Genomic DNA, 19,925 nt, shown 5'->3' with positions numbered 1-19,925 from the left:
ACCATCCCTACCAGTCCACCCAAAAGAAAAACAAGGTTCCTCCCGAAGTGAGCTGTGCATGTAAGTTTTTTGTTTTCTTTTTAAATAAAATTATTTTGGGATAATTTTTTAGATCCACTGAAAAGTTGCGAAGATAGTACAGAGAGCTCTCATTTACCCTTTACCTAGTTTCTTCTATAGTTAATGTCTTATATGACCAGGGTACATTTGTAGAAACTAAGACATTAACATTAGTACATTACTCATAACTAAACTACAGATTTTAACCTGATTTGATCAGCTTTCCCATTAATGTCTTTTTACTGTTCCAAAATCCAATCTAGGATTCCACATTGCATTTAGCATGCAAGCGTTTTCTATATCAAGATCTATCTCCACTTAGAAATGCCTGCTTTTGATTTCTCATTAAAGTACTGGTTCTGACGTTTTCTTTTTGTGTGTGTATGAGTTATGTATAGTTCATACACAAATACAAAACTTTATTCATTCCGGGGATGCCTACCAACCAAAGACCACCAGGGACATAGTTATGGTCAAAGGTGTGTTATTATTTGCTGCAAGGAGGTAGACAGACTTCACACCGTGAGGAACCATGGGGTGTCTCAGGAAGAGGGTGTTGAGAGGGCTTGCTTGAAGGATTTGAGCTTATGTTAGACGACTTTGCGAAGGGTCCAAGGAAATGGGGGTCTGTTCTTGATTGGGTGCTGCCAGAAAGCAGGAGGAATTTAGTGCTTGAGTAGTTAAATAATTTTTATCTAGAAAGCAGGAGGAAGGAAGCAGCAGCAGTAGTCATATTAGCTGGAGAAGGGATGTTTGGTCACTTTTGTGGTTGTAGGGTCTTTGTTTTTATCTCTGTTCAGGCGTAACTAGAGTGGCCTCATTTTTTTTTCCTTCCACAAGGTCAGTCCTTCTCTGGTATTCTGTGAGGGGAATGCCTTGGTCTAGTGGAAACAACCAGGCCAGATATACCATGTATCGCCGTAAGCGCTACTTTTTTTAACATTAAGCAAGCAATGAATTTCAAGTGTGGTGATGAAAAGTAAAAGGATATTGCTTAGCAGCTTTCCCTACTGCTAATTCCAACTTAAAGGAGCTCTGGTGGTGCAATGGTTAAGCACGGGAGAAAAGTCCTGGCGATCTGCTCCTGTGAAGATTACAGCGCAGGAAACCCTGTGGGGGCAGTTCTACTGTCATATGGGGTCACTATGTGTCAGAATCCAATGGATGACACACAAAATATACTTAACAAATAGCTCCTCACCGATGGCTGGGAAGTTCTGTCTTGGTTTTTGGAGCAAAAACCCAGCTGGTGTGGATGTAGCAGGAACTCAGTATTTCTCCAGCAGTGAAATTCACGGTGGTGACATTTTCCCACCCAGCGCTTTATCCCTGAGGCTCAGGCCAGCGGCCAAGGTGCGGGGCCGGGTGAGCCGACTTCCTCATCTCCGTGTCCCCACGCCTGCGACACGGCCGGCCCACCTTAGGCCCTCGCACTCCGAGACGCCTTTACTCCGTCTCCCGTGTTGTAAGACCGCTCCCTCGGCAAGGCTCATTTTCTTCTTTCACGCTTCTCTTCAGCCCAGGGGCCTCGTGGGCTCCTCTTCTGGTGTTCGTCAGTCAGCATCCTCCGGGAGCTGAGGCCGGCCCCTTCCCCTCCCTAAGCAGGGCTCGTGCCGGTGCCGCCGCTCCTCTACCCGCAGCGACCCAGCCGCCCAACTCCCTCGGCCGCTTTCCTGCCTGGCTCCGTCGAGGGGCCTCGGGCCCTGCCGGCCAACCATTGGCTCCGCTCTGGGCGCGTCACAATGACGCCTTCGCGGGCCCGCCCCGCCGGGGCCCCGCCCACAGGCCGAGGCGGGGCCAAGGAGCACTGCCCAGGGCATTGGGCTAAAATCCCTCGCACCGCCCCTCTACGCGAGCCTCAGCCCCGCCCCGCGGCCTGCCGGCCAGTCGTCGGCTCGGCTCCGGACGCGTCATAATGGCGCCCGCCGCGGCACTTCCGCCCTTCCGCTTCTGCCCTGGAACTTTCGCGAGCTGAGGGTGGGGCTGAGCTAGCCGGACGGGCCCGCGGTCACGTCGGCAGCCGCTGGAAGGGCGGGGACACGGACTTCTGGGGCCGCCGCTCCCAGGAACCCAGGGCAGGTGGCACGGCAGGGATCGGAAGCGCTTGTTGCACACGGCGCTGCGGGAGCTGTAGGCAGAGGCCCCCGCCCCCGAGCGTTTGGAGGGGTTTCCATGGTGATGGTGAACAAGCCTCAACTGCCTGGGGTGCGACTGCCAAGTGCTGCGCGTTCCACTCTCCTTTAGGTGCTCAGGAGGGACAGGCGAGGTGCCGGAGGTGGAGACTCGGAGCCCGAGGTGAGGGGCGCCCTGGGCAGGTTGCACACCCGGGGGTCGGAGACTGGGAGAACTGGGTGTGGGGGGACGGCGGAGCTGAGATCCGGGATCGCGGCAGAGGGAGCCCAGAGGGTCAGTGGCTCCAGGAGAGGAGCAGCCAGTCCATCGGTTGACGGGCTAGAGGATCCAAATGGAAGAGCTTCTTCGGGGCGAAGGTGTCTGTTTGGGGAGTCTTGGGTGGGCGACCGTCTCTGACCCTGCAGATATGAGAGTCCCGCGCCTGCCTGCAGGGACGCCATCAAGGGCATTGGGCCCTGGTGCGAAGAGGCTCTTTATTAGTAGTAATATTTTAATAAGGCAATACATTGATATATTTCAGAAGGCACAGACTCGCACAAGGCTCTGTTTCCCAGAGCAGCCACTCTTTCATCTTCCCCCCATTTCCAGCTCCCTGAGGAAACAGTTTCAAACCTTTGAACATTTTTTACCTAAGGATTTCCCTTCTTCCCCTTGTATCGGCATCTCTTCCCTGTGCTCTTCATCAGCTTCACTAAATCTGTATACTTTGTTCTGAAAGATTCACTCACCGGTTTCTTTTGCGTCTTGGCCAAACCTTTCTGCTGAGTACCTGGGGTCAGCTTTTGTTTTTTCTTTTTTCGTTTTCTAGTTATAGCTTGAATACATTTTGCAGTGCTTCCTTTTTGACAACTCAGCTTGGAATGACCAGAATCTACCAGGTTTGTGTGGGAGTGGTTTTACGGCTTTGTCTCAGGCTTTCGTGTATTTTAATTTTGATCAAGATGTTGTGTATTTATTTGACATAAAAGATATGAAACATTTCTGGAAGATATAAAAAATACTACTCAATCTATGATCTATGAGTTTCCTACTCATTTTAAGAAATAGAACTCTATCTTTAAAACCCTTTGTGTAGCCCCAATCTTCAGAGCTCCCTCCTTTACCCGGAGGTTTCATAAACATTTTGTAGTTTTCAGTATACAACTTCCATTATGTTTCACTAGATTTATACCTAAATACTTAATATTTTTGAGCTATTGTAAATAGTATATTTTTATTTTAGTTGCCATGTTTTATTCTTAGTACATATAGTTGATTTTTGTACATTGAGGATGTATCCTACGACCTTGCTTAGCTTAGTTGTTCTAAGAGTTTTATTTATTTTGTAGATTCCTTGAATTTTCCATGTAAACAATCACACTGTTATGAATTGAGTTGTGTTCCCCAAAATATGTGTTATAAATCTTAACCTCTGCACCTGTTATAATCCCATTTGGGAATGGGTTGTCTTTGTTATTTAATGAGGCAGGATTAGTGTAGGGTGTGTCTTGAGTCCATCTCTTTTGAGATATAAAAGAGATTAAACAAGAGAGCCAGCAAGCACAAATGGGGGAAGAGTGATGCTAAGCCACATGGAGATCTCCAAGGAGCCAGGAAACAAGCTGAAGAGACAAGGACCTTCCTCCAGAGCTGACAGAGAGCCTTCTCCTAGAGCTGGCACTCTGAATTTGGAATTCTAGCCTCCAAAACTATGAGAAAATAAATTTCAGTTTGTTAAAGCCATCCACTTGTGGCATTTCTATTGTAACAGCACTAGATACCTAAGATACGTACCACCTGCAATTAAAAAAAAAAAAAAGGCAGTTGTATTTTGGCCTTATCTGCATGAATTTTATTTCTGTTTCTTCCTTTATTTTGCCGACTAGGACTTCTAGTATTATGTTGAATAAGAGTACTGAGAGTGGACATCCTTGCCCGGTTCGTAATCTTGGAGGAAAGCGTGCAGTTTTTCAGTATTAAGTATGATATTACTGTAGTTTTTTGTAGATAACTTTTAACCAAGTTGAAATGGTTTCCCTCTATTCCTAATTTGCCAAGAGTTTTTTTTTTTTTTTTTTTTTTTGGCCTTTTCTGCATCAGTTAATATGATCGTATGATTTTCCTTTTTAGCCTTTTGATGTAGTCATTGATTTTCCAATGTTGAACCAGCCTTGCAAACCTGGAGTAAACTTTACTTGGTCATGGTGTATAATTTATGTATATATAAAAAATATATATATATTATTGAATAATTGTTAATATTTTAGTGAGAATTTTTGTATTTATATTCATCGGAGATGCTTGTGTTTTTCTTCTCTTGGCTATCTTTTCTGGTTTGGGTATCAGGGTAATACTGGCATCATTAAATGAATTAGAGAGTGTTTCCTCCTTTACTGTCTTCTGGAAAATGTTGTATAGAACTGGCTTAATTCTTTAAACATTTGGTGTAATTCTTCACTGAAACTGTCTAGATCTGGAGATTTTGGGGGAAGTTTTTATATTACAAATCCAATGTCTTTTATAGTTATGAAAAACAAAACAAAAAACCCGTTGCCGTTGAGTCATTTCCAACTCATAGCAACCCCATAGGACAGAGTAGAACTGCCCCATAGGGTTTCCAGTGGGCAGCTGGGGAATTCGAACTGCTGACCTTTTGGTTAGCAGCTGAGCTGTTAACCACTATGCCTTAATGGTCATAGGACTTTTCAAATCATCTATTTCATGTTTGGTGAGTTGTGGTAGTACTATTTTTAAGAATTGGTTCATTTGTCAAAGTTGCCAATTTATGTGTGTTCATAGTTTTCCCGTATTACCCTTTGATGTTGTTTGCGAAAATCAAGATTTTTCAGTCTTTTTTTTTTAATAATTTTCAGCCCCACACTTCCCTGCGGGACTTAAATAACATGAATGTTAGATCTGTTGTTATAGACCCACAGTTTCTGGAGGCTCTATTCATTTTTTCCATCTGTTTTCTGTCCTGCAAATTAGGTAATTTCTACTAGTTATCTTCAAGTTCGGAAACCCTGGTGGCGTAGTGGTTAAGTGCTACGGCTGCTAACCAAAGGGTCGGTAGTTCAAATCCACCTGGCGCTCCTTGGAAACTCTATGGGGCAGTTCTACTCTGTCCTATAGGGTCGGTGTGAGTCAGAATCGACTTGACGGTACTGGGTTTGGTTTTGGTTTTTGATCTTCAAGTTCACTGATTTTTTTCCTCTGTTGGCTCCATTCTGCTTTGGGGCCAATCTTGTGAGTTTTTATTTTGGTAATTGTATTTTTCAGTTGTAGAATTTCCATTTGGTTCTCCTTTAAATTTTCTGTTGCTTTGCTGAGTCATTCTGTTTTTTCATTTGTTTCAAGCATGTTCATAAGTACGCGATGACTTTTTTTTTTTTTTTGCAGTGGCTGCTGCTTAAAAATCCTTGTCAGATATTCCAGCGCTTTGGTGTTGATGTCTGTTGATTTTCTTTCATCATCCCAGTCAATATTTTTTAGTTCTTGGTATGACAAGCTATTTTTTTTTTTTTTTCTTATTGGATCCAGGATATCCTGGATATTGCAAGACCTTGGCTCTTAATCTCCTGTTTTCAGCAACTTTCCTCTGACCCAGTGCCAGCAGGGCAAGAGAAGGGCCACCTCATTACTGCCAGGTGTGGATGGAAGCCCAGGTTCTCCACTCAGCCTCTGTTGACAATATGGGGACAGAGCGGAATGCCTCAATAGCAGTAGGCCACAGTATATGTTCAGGTGCCATAGTAGGCCCTCAATGACAGCACCTTGGCTGGGAGGGTGAGGTGTGCCTTGTAGCCCAGCAAGAGTGGATGGAAGTCTAGACTTTGTATTAAGTCTTTGCTAATGTTATGGATTTAATTGTGTCCCTGCAAAATATGTATTGTAAATGCTAAACCCCTATACTTATGGTTATAATCCCTTTTCAGAGTGGGTTTTCTTTGCTGTTAATGAGGCAGTATTAGTATAGGGTGTGTCTTAAGTCAGTTTCTTTTGAGATATAAAAAGAGCAGATTGTGCAATGCATAAAGCAAGGAAGCACAGATGGAGGAAGACAGATGCCATACCAAATGAAGATCTCCAAGGAACTGAGGAATAGAAGCTGAAAAGACACAGGGACCTCCCCAGAGCAGTGAGATGCTTCCCTTAGAATTCCCCTAGAATTCAAACTTCTAGCCTTCTAACTGTAAGAAAATAAATTTGTTTGTTAAAGTCGCCCACTTACGGAATTTGTTACAGCAGCACAAGATAATGAAGACAGCTAACATGGGTGAGGGCGGGAATCAGTTCTTCTCCATGAAGTTTGGGTGGAGTAGGACGGTTATTTCTCAAAGTTCTCTGTCTTGCTAGACTGCCCCTTTCCTTGTCCTTGACCAGAGAGAACAGGCTTTCCTTAGGCTTTTTTGACCTGCACCTATTGATGTTTCCAGGCCGTTGGCTTCTCTAACACGTAGTATGGGATATATACGAGGCAAAAAGAACCGAGGGAGCGCAGCACCATGTTCTTCCTCAGGTCCCAGGCTGATCTGCTTTTTCTTTCCACCTTTCAGAGCCTCGTTATCTACAATGTCCAGGGTTTATATCTGTACTTGGTAGAAGGAATATGAAGTACTGTTTATCTTGTCCTAAACTGGAAGTCTTGCCTTCATTTTTTTTTAAGACCATCACCAGTTTACTTGCCTTCGTTTTTGAAAGATGTTTTTGTTCTCTATAAAATTCTACTTTGATAGTTTTCTTCCTTCGGTACTGTAAAGATGTCACTCTTTTTTATTCTTGCTTGTATTTTTTCTAATGAGAAACCTGATGTCATCCTTATCTTTGTTCTTTTATGTGTAACGTGTTTTTTCCGGTTAGTTTAAGACTTTTTTTTTTTTTTAAGAAATTTCGTTATATGTTCTTTGATACAGTTGTCTTTTGTTTAAGGTTTGGTGAGTTTCTTGGAAGTATAGGTTTATGGTTTATATTAAGTTTAGAAAGTTTTAGGCTATTATTTCTTCAAATTTTTTTTGTTTCTCCCCGTCCCCTTCTTCAGGAGCCCCAACTACCTATATATTAAACTGGTTGTCCTCATACTACTGCAATGCGATGGATAGCTGCGTGGCCTTTCTCACCATCATTTGGTAACTCCCCCCGCAGATGATTGGCGGGATTGAGCAGATAGGGTAATTGTGTGCCACCGAGGGATTGGTCAGTTTTGCCATCCCACTGGGCTTGAGGTGAGCCATCCCAGAGGCAGGAGAGAGAGGATCCCACCACCACCAAGGAAGAGCAACCAGGAGCGGAGATTGCATCCTTTGGACACGGGATCCCTGCGCTGAGAAGCTCCTGGAACCAGGAGACAGAGAGTAAGCTGTAACCCTGAAGACAGCAAAAAGTGGTGGCAGGAGAGACCAGCAGGAGACCAAGCAGTGGGCGTCCTGGCCCATGGAGTGAGAAAGCTGAGTGCCCGGGGTGCCTTTGGGGACTTACTGGCAGGGAGTGAAAGAGCTTTATAACGCCTGCCTGAGAAGGGCAGAGGCCTAGGGCCGGAGGGAGGCGTGCCTGTGAGCACAGCTGAAACGAGGCAGTCCTGATGGAGGAACTGTATCCTGAGTGTTCCTGAGCCTGAGTTTGCACCTGTTGCTTCCCTAATAAACTCTATAATTGTCAGTATTGTCTGTGAGTTCTGTGTGGCCATCGCAATGATCCAGCAGAGGGAGTTGTGGGTGGGGCAGTTGGTGTCAGAATTGGTAAAGTTGGAGGAGAGAGGAGGTGTTTGACCTCTGCTTCATAGGTATCAGCCTTGGGCTGTAGATTGTGATTCTCCTACCTGCCTCATGAAGTTAGAGGTCAAGTGCTGCCCCCAAGCTGGTTTTACGCTACTCACGGATATGTTTTTGGATTTTTTCCCCCATGTTTCATTTTGAAGAAATGAACTTGGTTGCCTTCAAGTTCAACAATCTGTTCTGTAATTTTTAATCTACTGTTTATCCCAGCTTGTGTATTTTTAATTTCTGACATTGTAGCTTTTATTTTTAGAAGATCAGTTTGGGTCTCCCATGTCCTTACTTTCTGAACATACAGAATATAGTTACGATAACTGCTGTTATGTCCTTTTTCTGCTAATTCTAATATCTGTGTCAGTTCTGGTTCAGTTTTAATTCATCGATATTCTCCTCATTGTAGGTCATGTTTTCTTGCCAGTTTGTATGCTTGATAATTTTCTATTGAATGTTAGACATTATGACTTATTTTTGTATTCCTTTAAATCTTTTTTATATAAATCTTCAGGGCTATAATTAAGTTACTTGAAAACAGTTCGGTCTTTATCAATTTTTGTCTTTGATTTGTTAGGCAGGTTCAGAGCATTGCTCTGTATCTTAGTTATCTAGTGCTGCTATAACAGAAATACTACAAGTGGATGGCTTTAACAAAGAGAAATTTACAGTCTCACAGTCTAAGAGGCCAGAAGTCCAAGTTCAGGGTGCCAGCTCCAGGGGAAAGCCCCCTCACTTTGTTGGATCTGAGGGAGGGTACTTGTCATCAGTCTTTCCTGGTTGAGGAGTTTCTCAGCACAGGGACTCCAGGTCCAAAGGACGTGCTATTCTTCTGGCTCTTGTTTCTTGGCAATATGAGTTCCCCAGGTCTCTCTGCTTGCTTATCTCTTATATATCTCTAAAGAGATTGATTTAGGACACAACCTAATTTTGTACATTGAGTTCTGCCTCATTAACATAGCTGCCTCTAATCCTGGCTCATTAACATCATAGAGGTAGGATTTACAACACGTAGGAAAATCACATCAGATGACAAAATGGTGGACAATCACACGATACTGGAAATCATGGCCTAGCCAAGCTGATGTATGTTTTGGGGGGACACAATTCAATCCATAACACTCAGTTTAGGGTTAATTACTCCCCACTACTGAAGCAAGATCTTATATATTCTACTTAATGGCCCATGAATTATGAATTTTTTCTCTCTGACGGGTAGGCACAGACACTATTTCAGGTTCCCTGTGAGTGCCAGGCATTGCTTCCGCTAATACTTTTGGGTAATTCTTTCCTGGAACCTAGGTAATTTCTTTACACACACATGCTGATCAGTATTCCGCTGAATACTCAAGGGCGACCTCTGCAGATTATGAAGGTCCTCTCTCCTCTCTAGCGCTCTGTCCTGTGAACTCTAGCTGCCTCTCCTAGACTCTCAACTCCATTTCCTAACTTTGGGAGTCTTCAGGCTCTGTCTCTAATTTGTCTTCCTGACAGCGGGAATACTCTGTCAAGCAGTAAACTGGGGCGATTGTAGGGACTCATTTGTTTGCCATCTCCTGGGGATTACTGCCCTTTGTTGCCTCATGTCTAGTGTTCTGAAAATTGTTATTCCTTGTATTTTGTTGATTTTTGTTTTATTGTTTCATATGAGAAGTTTAATCTGGTGCTTGTTACTACATCTTTCACTGAGGGGAATGTCCTCCATATTTTATTTTTATATAAATCTGTATCTATTTTTTCTAATTTGGACCTCAGGTGCATAGTGGTGAGTAAATTTTTTCTTAATTTTATAACACTTGGGTCCATTTTGTTATATATTTGCTCCCGGGAAATGCCCATTTCCTACTTCCATTCCCTGAACCCGTAGGCAGCAATTCTAATGGGATGTATTTTTTATGTATCCTTTTATTTATATGTGAACTTGTAAAATGTATAATTTATTTTCTGAGCCTTTGTTTGCAGTGCAAATACGTAATACTCTGCTGGTGAATTTTTTTGTTCTTTTGTCACCCAGCACAGTGTTCTCCCATCTAATCATGTTGCTCTGTGCATATTTATTTCCTTCAAACTGATCCTGATGCTTGTTCGCCTGCCAGCTTTCACTTAGGAGGATTTCTCCTGGGCATATTCACAGAAGGGGATCACTTGGTCACATGTTACACGTGTGCCTATCCCATCTCCTCCTACTTGGTGTCTCTCACATGGGAATCCTTTACAGCCTTAATTGTAGAATTTTATTTTAAAATATATATGTTAATTTAGTTTTAGCAATATATAAATGTTTTCCATCACAGTTGTGTATACCACATCTCTTAGAATTAGTTTTTTGTTTTGCGAGATACATCCTTCAATAATCCTGAAAAATAGTGGTCGTGGGTAAAACAAATCTGCGCTTAGGCCTTATACTTGGTTTTTTTCCTATCTAATTGAAAATTTTAGGATCAAAATTATATGCCCTTGGCATGTGGAAGTCATTGCTCTCTTGTATTCTTATAAACATCGCTGCTGACCTGATTGTGGTTCCTTTCCAGAGCTGTAAATCTGATTTTCAACCCGTGGTTTAAAATGTTCAGATATGTTAATCACTCATTTTTACTTTAACCAAAATTTGTTATAAAGGTAGAGCCGGGTAGTTGCTCTCGACCACAAGGTTCCAAGGGTAATTACTTTATTTGTTTTGTTAATTAAAACGTAGTAATTAAGGCCATAGGCAGTGAGAAGGTTTGCTCGTCAAGGTGAAATTCAACTTTTATCAGCAACAATCCTATGTATCTCCTCCCACAAACAAGTCAGCAGCTATTCATGGTTAAGTGTAAGGGTTTTCTTCGTAATTGACAATTACAGTTATTCTCACAGAGAAGTTCTTTTTAATCAATTTACCAATTTTTATCTTGACAGTATATGAAATAAATATAAATCTAATCAGAAAGCACCTTTGCCCTAACCTGACTAATATTTATATTCCTGGAATGTTCAAGGCAACTGGATTATACACATGTTCCTGCTTTAGTAATATACATATAATCTATGGACTCATTTTTCTCTAGTTCGGAGAAATTATCCTACTGTTTCAGGGTGTACTGCCCCAGATTCATCTCTCTTTTCTTTTCTTCTGGAACATACTGTCGATGGCTATTAGAAATTGTAACTTGGCCCTTTAAAACTAAAAACCACACTCTTTCCTTTTCCACTGTATTCTGCAGCATTGACTGGGTCTCCCGCCTCACCGTGTCAGTCTCCCAATTTCCCCCCCTTTCTGCTATTGCGTTAATACTATCAGCATTTTTTCCCCCCACATTTTGACACTTTTTAATATGTGATAATCCTGGTTTGTTCTTTTTCATAAAAGATGTTACTTCTTTTACAGGTGTCTTATCCCCTCTTATTTCTCTGAATATATTAGATATATATCTTTTACAGTCCCCTGCTGCTCTGTTGGTTTAGTTTTCATCCATGGTAGCTTTTGGCCTTTCAGTTGGGTGACACTTTTTGGGTGTTGGCTTTTCTCTCATGTTGTATACACATTTTTCTTTTTGAGGGTCCTGGCTGGCCTGACTCTAAGTATTCTTTTTCGTGTGTGGAATTAAATGGATTTATACCGTTCTTTCTTTTTTCTCTTTTTGTAATTTAGATGAAGGTTTACAGAGCAAACTAGTTTCTCATTAAACAGTTAATACACGTATTGTTTTGTGACATTGGTTGCCAACCCCACATCATGTCGACACTGTCCTCTTTTCAACCTTGGGTTCCTCATTGCCAGCTTTCCTGTCCCCTCGCCTTCTAGTCCTTGCCCCTGGGCTGCTGTGCACATTTAGTCTCATTTTGTTTTATAGGCCTGCGCAATCGTTGGCTGACGGGTAAACCCCAGGCTTGACTTTATTACTGAGCGAAGACGATGTCTGGGGGCCATACTCTCAGGGTTTCTCCAGTCTCAGGCCAGCAAGCCCGGCCTTTTTTTGTGAGTTAGAATTTTGTTCTACATTTTTCTCCAGTTTTGTCAGGGACCCTGTATTCTGATCCTGTCAGAGCAGTCGGTGGTGGCAGCCAGGCGCCATCTAGTTGTGCGGGACTTAGCCTGGTGGAGGCTGTGGTAGTTGTGGTCCATTAGTCCTTTGGACCAGTCTTTCCCTGTGTCTTTGGATTTCCTCACTCTCCCCTGCTCCAGATGTGGTGACGCCAGTGGAATATGTTGGCTGCCCACAAGCTTCCAGGACCCCAGATGCACTCACCAAAGTAGAAGGTAGAACATTTTCTTTATAAACTATGCCAGTTGAGCTAGATGTTCCTGGAGTCCATTGTCCCCACGGCCCTTAGCCCAGTAATTCAGTCCCTCAGGGAGTTTCAGTGTGTTTATGGCACTTATGAACTTGCCTTGGGCAAATTGTGCTGGCTTTTCCAGTATTGTACTGTCTTACCCTTCACCAAGGTTACCACTTATCTATTGCCTATTTAGTGTTTTTCCTGACTCCAGTGTCCTTACGTGTTGATAGTAGAATGGAGCATGTAGTCTGGGTGAGTGAGTGCTAAGAGACGGTGTACTGGCATGGGATTCCTGGGGTATCCTGGCAGCTTGGGAGTATTACCCTGCACACCTGGTCACTCTCACAGTGCCAGCCTGGGAGTAAGCAGATGACTGCATTCCAGTCCTCCAGGCACAAGGAGGAGGGAACCTGAGAGCTCAAACTCTCCCTGGAGCTTCTTGCGTTTTCTCAGCTGCCATCGCCTGCAGGGTGCTGGACTGTGGTCATTTCACCTTCCTTGAATTCTTCAAAATTCCATGTCCACTGGGGGTGACTCTTCTCATTTTCCAGTGATACACATATATAGTTTTAAAATATCTTGTGATTTCTAAGGATTTTTTTCAGAGGGGCTATGCAGTGTGTGCTCCAAGTGCCATTTTGATTCAGTTCAGTTGTGCACAGTCCCTCTGGGTAACGTTAGTTGGTACCTGCGGGTGGAAGTTGGGGTGGTTCTATAAGCTTTGGAGTAAGAGAGACCTGGGATTGAATCTCAGCTCTCAAACGTATGTTTCTTAAAGTCTTTTATTTAATTCTGTTCATCCTTACCTTCCTTGTTTGGAAAATGGGAAAAATAATACTACACGTTCTTGTTAGAAATATTAATGATGTAGTTTTTACTTTTTTTTAGCCACAGAAAGCTGTACACCAGGCTGGTTTGATGCCCGACCTGTCAAGTCTACATGTGCTGGGTCCCCACAGAGATGAAGGATTTGTGGTCCTGCTTGCCTTGATATTACCTCAGTGCTGAAGATGTGGAGAGTTTCCTCTCTGATTACCGAATTCAGGATGGGGCATCAGACCTTCTTTTTTTTCTACACCAGAGAAGGCAGGTGGAGTGCTGAGGCTTCGTTTAAACTCTAGTCAGAAGATATATCAAATGGCCCTGAAAAAGGCAGAGAAACCACAGCACACGGATTTATTGAAGTGTTCAGGTCACGTGGAACTAAAGTGGATTGGACTTTGAAGCACAGTGATGCGTATAGTATTTGTGAGAACCAGCATATGTTGATATTGCTAGTTTTCTAGAAAAACTCCACTTCTTTCAGTCTAACATTACAGGTAACCGAGGAACAGTGAGCAGCTGTTCTTACAGAAGTGGTAGCCGTGTAACCAGTTTACATCAGAAGCTTATGAAATCAGTATTTTTCAAAAAATTCCTGTTTGGTATTTTGTAATGTAAACATTTCTCTTGCCTTTTGAGCTTATTTCAACTTAATATATTGATATCATAGTGGCGTACCTCAGAAGAAGCCCAGGTGCTGCAGTCGTTAAGTGCTCGGCTGCTAACCGAAAGGTCGGTGGCTTGAACCCACTAGTGGGTCCACAGGAGAAGAGACCTGGTGATCTGCTCCCGTGAGGATTACAGCCTAAGAAACCCTATGGGGCAGTTGTAGTCTGTCATATAAGGTCGCTATGAGTCAGAATCGACCCCATAGCGCACACACAAATGAAGTGTACCTCAGGAGCAATGTGTCTGTGTTAATTTAATTTCATTTATGTTAAATACAGCTTTTATGCCATGTCCTGGATACATCTAAGAGACATGCTTTTTTTTCAAAAAATTCAGTTAAAGGTGCTAAATCCATAATTCTAAAAACATTTGGCATGTTTGTTAATGCTAGTTTTAAAAATCTATAATTCTTTAAGGTAAGTATAAGATTTTACAACACTAACTTTGAAAAATTAAGATATCCTAATAGTAGAGGGTTTGGCCTTTGTGGTTTTTTTTAATAGTAGAAGGTTTGGTCTTTGTGCTTATATGAAGTTGTGAAATCTTGATTTAAACCTCTCTTTTACGGTTATATTATTTTAGGTTTATTTTGGTAAGTAAACCTTTAACAAATTTTTGCAATCGAGGTAAATTGTCTTTCACAGAAGGACTCACAGGACTCAGCATACAGTTGTACTCACAGCTGAGATTTGTTACAGTGAAAGAGTACAAAGCAGAATCAGTAAAGGGAAGCTGCCCAGGGGATGAAGTCCAGAGGGAACCAGACACAGCTTTCAGAAGTCCCCCTCCGTGGAGTCACCCAGGCAGCACTCAGTTCCCCTAGCAACAAGTGTGACAAGTGTGAAGCGTTGCCTACCAGGGAAGTTCACCTGAAGCTCGGTCAGAGAGGCACGTAGCACCGAGTGACGACGACAATCACTGAAGTCCCAGACTCAGGAGAGCAGCTGTTCAGCACGACCCGCAGTGTTTGTATAAACAGTTTGGCCCAGTGAGCCACTGGTATCATTTAGGGAAAGTTTTATATCATTGTTGGGGACCGTTCTCAGATACCTGCCAAGGACCATCCTTCTTGCAAGCAGGCCTTTCCAAGGATAGCTGTCTCAGGCCTGCCATGTTAACTCTTTCAGGAACAAACATAAGGAATAAATGCAGCAATTAAATGACAGCAATTGTCAGAACGGATTAAAAAAAATGATCCAACTATATGCTGTCTGGAAGTTACATGTATGTAGGCGAGGAAAGGAAGTAATACCTATCAGAATAGCTGACGTGAAAAATGGTGATAACATCACATGCTGATGCAGATGTAAGGAACCTAGATCCCTCGTAAAAATGGCTTAGCCACTCCGGAAAGTAGTTTGTCCATTCCTTAAGAAACCAAACAGGCATTTACCATATGATAAATTGAACTTTCGGGTATTTATTCTAGAAAAATGAAAATCTGTGCTTACACAAAAACTCTACACAAATGTTTATAGCAGTTTTTATTCATAATAGCCCAAAACTGGAAACAACCTCAGATGCCCCTCAGTGGGTAAATGACTGTCTTAGTCTGGGTTCTCTAGAGTTGTAAAACCAGTGAAGCTTATATAGGTATAAAAAAAAGTATGGAGAGAGAAATTTACTTCAAGGAAATGGCTCATGCAATTATGAGGACTGGCAAGTCCCAAATCTGTGGGTCAGGCAACAGGCGGAAGACCTCTGCTGGCTCACAGGGTTGCAGGGGCTGACAAACCTACAGTCCGCAGGTCAGGTGACAGGCTGGAGGCCTCTGCTGGCTCACATGATTGCAGGGGCTGAGGAACCTAAAATCCACAGGTCAGGTGACAGGCTAGAGGCCTCTGCTGACTCACAGGGTTGCAGGGGCTGATGAACTTACAATCCGCAGGTCAGGTGACAGGCCGGAGGCCTCTGCTGGCTCACATGATTGCAGGGGCTGATGAACCTACAACCCGCAGGTCAGGTGACAGGCTGGAGGCCTCTGCTGGCTCACATGGTTGCGGGGGGTGACGAACCTACAATCCGCAGGTCAGGTGACAGGCTGGAGGCCTCTGCTGGCTCACATGGTTGCGGGGGCTGACGAACCTACAATCCGCAGGTCAGGTGACAGGCTGGAGGCCTCTGCTGGCTCATATGGTTGCGGGGGCTGACGAACCTACAATCCGCAGGTCAGGTGACAGGCTGGAGGCCTCTGCTGGCTCACATGGTTGCGGGGGCTGACGAACCTGCAATCCGCAGGTCAGGTGACAGGCTGGAGGCCTCTGCTGGCTCACATGGTTGCGGGGGCTGATGAACCTAAAATCCACAGGTCAGGTGACAGGCTAGAGGCCTCTGTTGGCTCATGTCCCAAGAACCAGAGGCTAGATGAAGAGGAGATTGCAGGGTGAGAGGGAGAGTGAGCTTTGCCAGAACATCCATTTATATACTGGAGGCAGGCCATGCCCCCAAAAAACTCCTCTTCCAGCTGATTGGCTGCTCACATCAGATCACAAAAGGGAAGGTGATTACATAGTGCTTGCCAAACCACTGAGAATCAGCCTAGCCAACCTGCCACATAACATGAACCATCACAATGACTAAACAAACCACGGTGCTTACCAACTGTGGAATATACTCAGCAATAGCTACTTGGATGGACCTTCAAGGAATTATGCTGAATGAAAAAAGCCAATCTCAAAAGGTTCCATCTTGTGTGATTCCATTTATGTATCATTACAGGGAACAGGTTAGTGGTTGCCAGGGTTAGGCATGGGTATGTGTGTGAGGGCGATAACATGAGGGAGCATTGTGGTGATGGGACAGTTCCGTATCGTGATTACAGTTGTTACACGAATCTATGTGTGATAAAATCGCATGAGCTAAACACACACAAATGAGTTCTTGCAAAACTGATGAAATCTGAATAAACTTGTTGGATTGTATCAATTTCAATTTCCTGATTCTGGTGTTGAACTAAAGCTATTCAGGGAAAACTAAATGAAAGGTACTTTGGATCTCTCAGTATTCTTTCTTACAACTGTATATACATCTGTAATTATTTCATAATAAAAAAATTAAAGATGTGCAAGAATATCCAAGACAAATTTGAGAAGAATGCTGAGGGTGACTTACTATGAAATTGTTAAAATATTAAGGCAAACTAAAGTGTGGTATTTGTTCAGTGGTAAAAACTAAGGTTTTAATGAGTCCAAAAATAGATTGTTGCATATAATAGAATTTATAATGGAAACATTTTAAATCATCTGGAAAATTACTGTATAACCAATTGTCCGAGAACATTTCAGTTTCCAGGGGAGAGGTCTTTGAAGTGACTAGGAGAGTAAGGAAAGATAAGTACTGTTCAGCATGAGCGACAGTTAATACTAGGAGCAGAAAGAAATCAAAGCTACAGTCAGGGTTGGAAATCTGGGTAAGTGGTTAACACGGTCCTGCACGTCACGTGTCACCCGGAAAATGTAGACGATAATCCGTTATCTAATGTGGGATTTAAGAGTGATGCAGTTTAGTTTTTTTTTTTTTTTTAGGTGACAGTCAACATAGCAAGTTAGGTTCTGAATTAACAGTTTTTACACGATTTGTTCCATGACATTGGTTATATTTTTCACAATGTGTCAATGTTCTCTTATTTCCATTTGTAGTTTAAATTTTAGGTTTTCTGATTATTTTGTGAAACCCATGAGAATAAAGCCTGAGAATGCTTATTTCTGCCCCCTGCCCCCCCGCCCCCGAATTTGTATTATCCTATAAGCCTTTCAGGGCAGCTCCGTCTGTTCTCAGAAAAATAATAAAGCATTTGGAATACCGTGCAGCCCCGGTCTGGAGGCCAGTGTGGTCTCCATGATCTTCCCCTCGGTGCTGTGGTAGACCAGGAGGAAGGTGACCCAGATACTGCAAAACGCCACCATGCTGGACATTGGAAACTTGGCTTTGTTGAAGGAGTCAGGCAGACTCGGCTAGGAAGACTACCATGAAGCTCCCCAAGGCCAAAGAGCCCAGGTAGCCCAGGCCACTGTAAAAGGCAGGATGGGGTGCTTATTGCATTCAGTGAGGATGCGGCCAGGCTCCAAGTACAGGTCTCTGTTAAACGGGGAGCAACTTGGATCAGGAAACAGATGGCGATGCTCATTAGGTGTCCCCCGTGCCAAACACTCTCACGCTTGTCCTTGGTGGCGTGGCCTTAAAGGCCAGAACTACAGTGTTGGTTGTAGCCAAAATGGTAGAAATACCCATGGCAAAATACTACTACAGATGTCCTTTGCTGTAGGATGCAGATGGCTCTTGGGAGAAGGAGCAGAGGGAACACAGGATGATGGAGATAAGCAGGATGAAACTGAGAGTTTGGTAATTGGCCTTGACTGCAGGAGTACCTGGGTGCTTCACAGAGACCCTCGAACCTACAGCTGTGAGGACAGAGAAGCAAAGATCTGCTCAGGCCAATGTCATCCTAAAAGGGTCTTCAAAGGCCAGGAGGTAGTGATCTTGCTTATTATTTGGATTTTGATCCTCTGGACACTTCCCACACTGATGTGTATCGGAGAGAAAAATAGAGTGTCACCGTGTCAGGCTCAGTAATCTGTTCACCAAACCAAAAAACAACCCCTTGCCATGCAGTCGACTCTGACTCAAGGTGACCTTATAGGACAAAGCAGAACTGCCCCATAAGGTTTCCAGGGAGTGGCTGGTGGGTTTGAACCAACAACCTTTCAGTTAGCAGGTGAGCACTTAATCACTGTGCCACCAGGGCTCCTATTCTCAGGCTCCCCTATAGCCATATCTGACACTTTATTCTAAGTTATCCATATCTGGTGCTATAATTGGACGTCCAAATACAAGGTTGCCACTTAGAGAAGAATTTCAGCTTAAGAAGTGTAGCTAAAAGCTAAAATTCCCTGTGCTTGCTTATCTCCCATGTTTTCTCAAATGAAAACATTCTCAGGTAACATTTAAATATGCCTGGCAAGGCCATGTCTTGGACACATTCATTGTGAACCAGATCGATTGTCAAATTCCGGAACAACAAGAAAATGAAGCTTACGCTTACGGAGCCTCCAAGTCCCATGTTTTTTGCCTACTAAAATTGTCGTTGACTTTTCTCTATTTTCACGTCTACCCGTTTGTGTAGATTCTAATAATTTCACTCCTATATTATTGCAACAACTTCTTTCACAGTACTTCTGTCTTCCACTCTGAATCCCTCCGATCCTGCCCAGTAACATTGCTATTCATTTGCTTAAAATTAAAAAAAAAGCCTCCCTTATCCTTTTTAGTGAAGCCCACACTGAACAAAGGGTGGAAAGGGCCATGTATGAACCTACATACTCTGATTCATCTTTTAACACCTTCAAATTTTGACACAAGCTCACCTGTCATTCTCAAAAATTCCAAGGCCCTCATGTCTGATTTGCACTTTTATTCAGATAAAATCCACATAACATGAAATTCAGCTTTAACCATCTCCAAGCGTACAACTCAGGACTTTCAGTGCATTCACGATGCTGTACGACCACTATCTAATCCCAGGTCATTTTCACACCCGGAAAGGAAGCTGTAAAAATGGCGGGTGGGGGCGTCTGACCTCTAACTTCACGAGGGGGAGAAAGAATCAACAGCATCAACACCGAAGGCTGATTGCTCTGAGGCGAAGCTCAGACTTACCTCCTCTCTCCAGCCCTTTTACTGAATCTGACACCAGCCATCCCTCCGATGGCACTCTACTTCTCTGCTGGGTTCCATAATTCCTTGGGATGGCCACACAGAACTCACAGACCATACTCAGTTATAGGGTTTATTAGGGAAGTAACAGGTTACAATTCAGGACAAGGGATGACTCAACATACAGCTCTTTAATCAGGACAGCGTCTTTGCAGCCATGCCCACAGGCAGGCCTCTCTGTGGCCCTTGGCCTCTTGGCCTCACCTCTGCTCTGCTCGAGCAAGTGCTACAAAGCTCCTAGCTTCGTGGGTCAGCAAGCCCCACAGCAGCCTTCTCCTGCCAGACTCCTGGTTCCTGCTGTCGCTTGCAGCTGTGGCTCTTGCTGCTGCTCCATTGCCTTCTGTGCTACCATCTTTCTGGCTGTCTCCAGCGTTACAGCTCCCTTCTCACATAGTATGTTCAAGATCCATCCACGTTATAGCAAGTGTCAATACTTCATTACTTTTTATGGCTGAATAATAACGTACTGTATGGATATACCACATTTTGTTTATGCGTTGATGAGTGGATGAACTGGAGCTCTCATAC

The 19,925-nt window shown here is 43.4% G+C and overlaps 1 long non-coding RNA gene across 2 annotated transcripts; it reads left to right on the top strand.

The window, feature by feature from the left end:
- Window positions 1–1,749: 1,749 nt before the first annotated feature.
- On the top strand, window positions 1,750–16,616 carry LOC126059614 (uncharacterized). 2 transcript variants are annotated; one of them, XR_007513461.1, is made up of 2 exons: window positions 1,750–2,355; window positions 13,083–16,616. It is a non-coding gene; the product is annotated as an uncharacterized LOC126059614 (long non-coding RNA). The 2 variants fall into 2 exon arrangements; XR_007513462.1 differs by having other exon boundaries at window positions 1,750–3,071.
- The last annotated feature ends 3,309 nt before the right edge of the window (window positions 16,617–19,925 follow it).

This window comes from Elephas maximus, chromosome 16 (assembly GCF_024166365.1).
Source record: "Elephas maximus indicus isolate mEleMax1 chromosome 16, mEleMax1 primary haplotype, whole genome shotgun sequence".
In the NCBI taxonomy this organism is placed as follows: domain Eukaryota; kingdom Metazoa; phylum Chordata; class Mammalia; order Proboscidea; family Elephantidae; genus Elephas; species Elephas maximus.
Note: the sequence above shows the minus strand (reverse complement) of the source record. Positions and strands in the feature narration are given on the sequence as shown.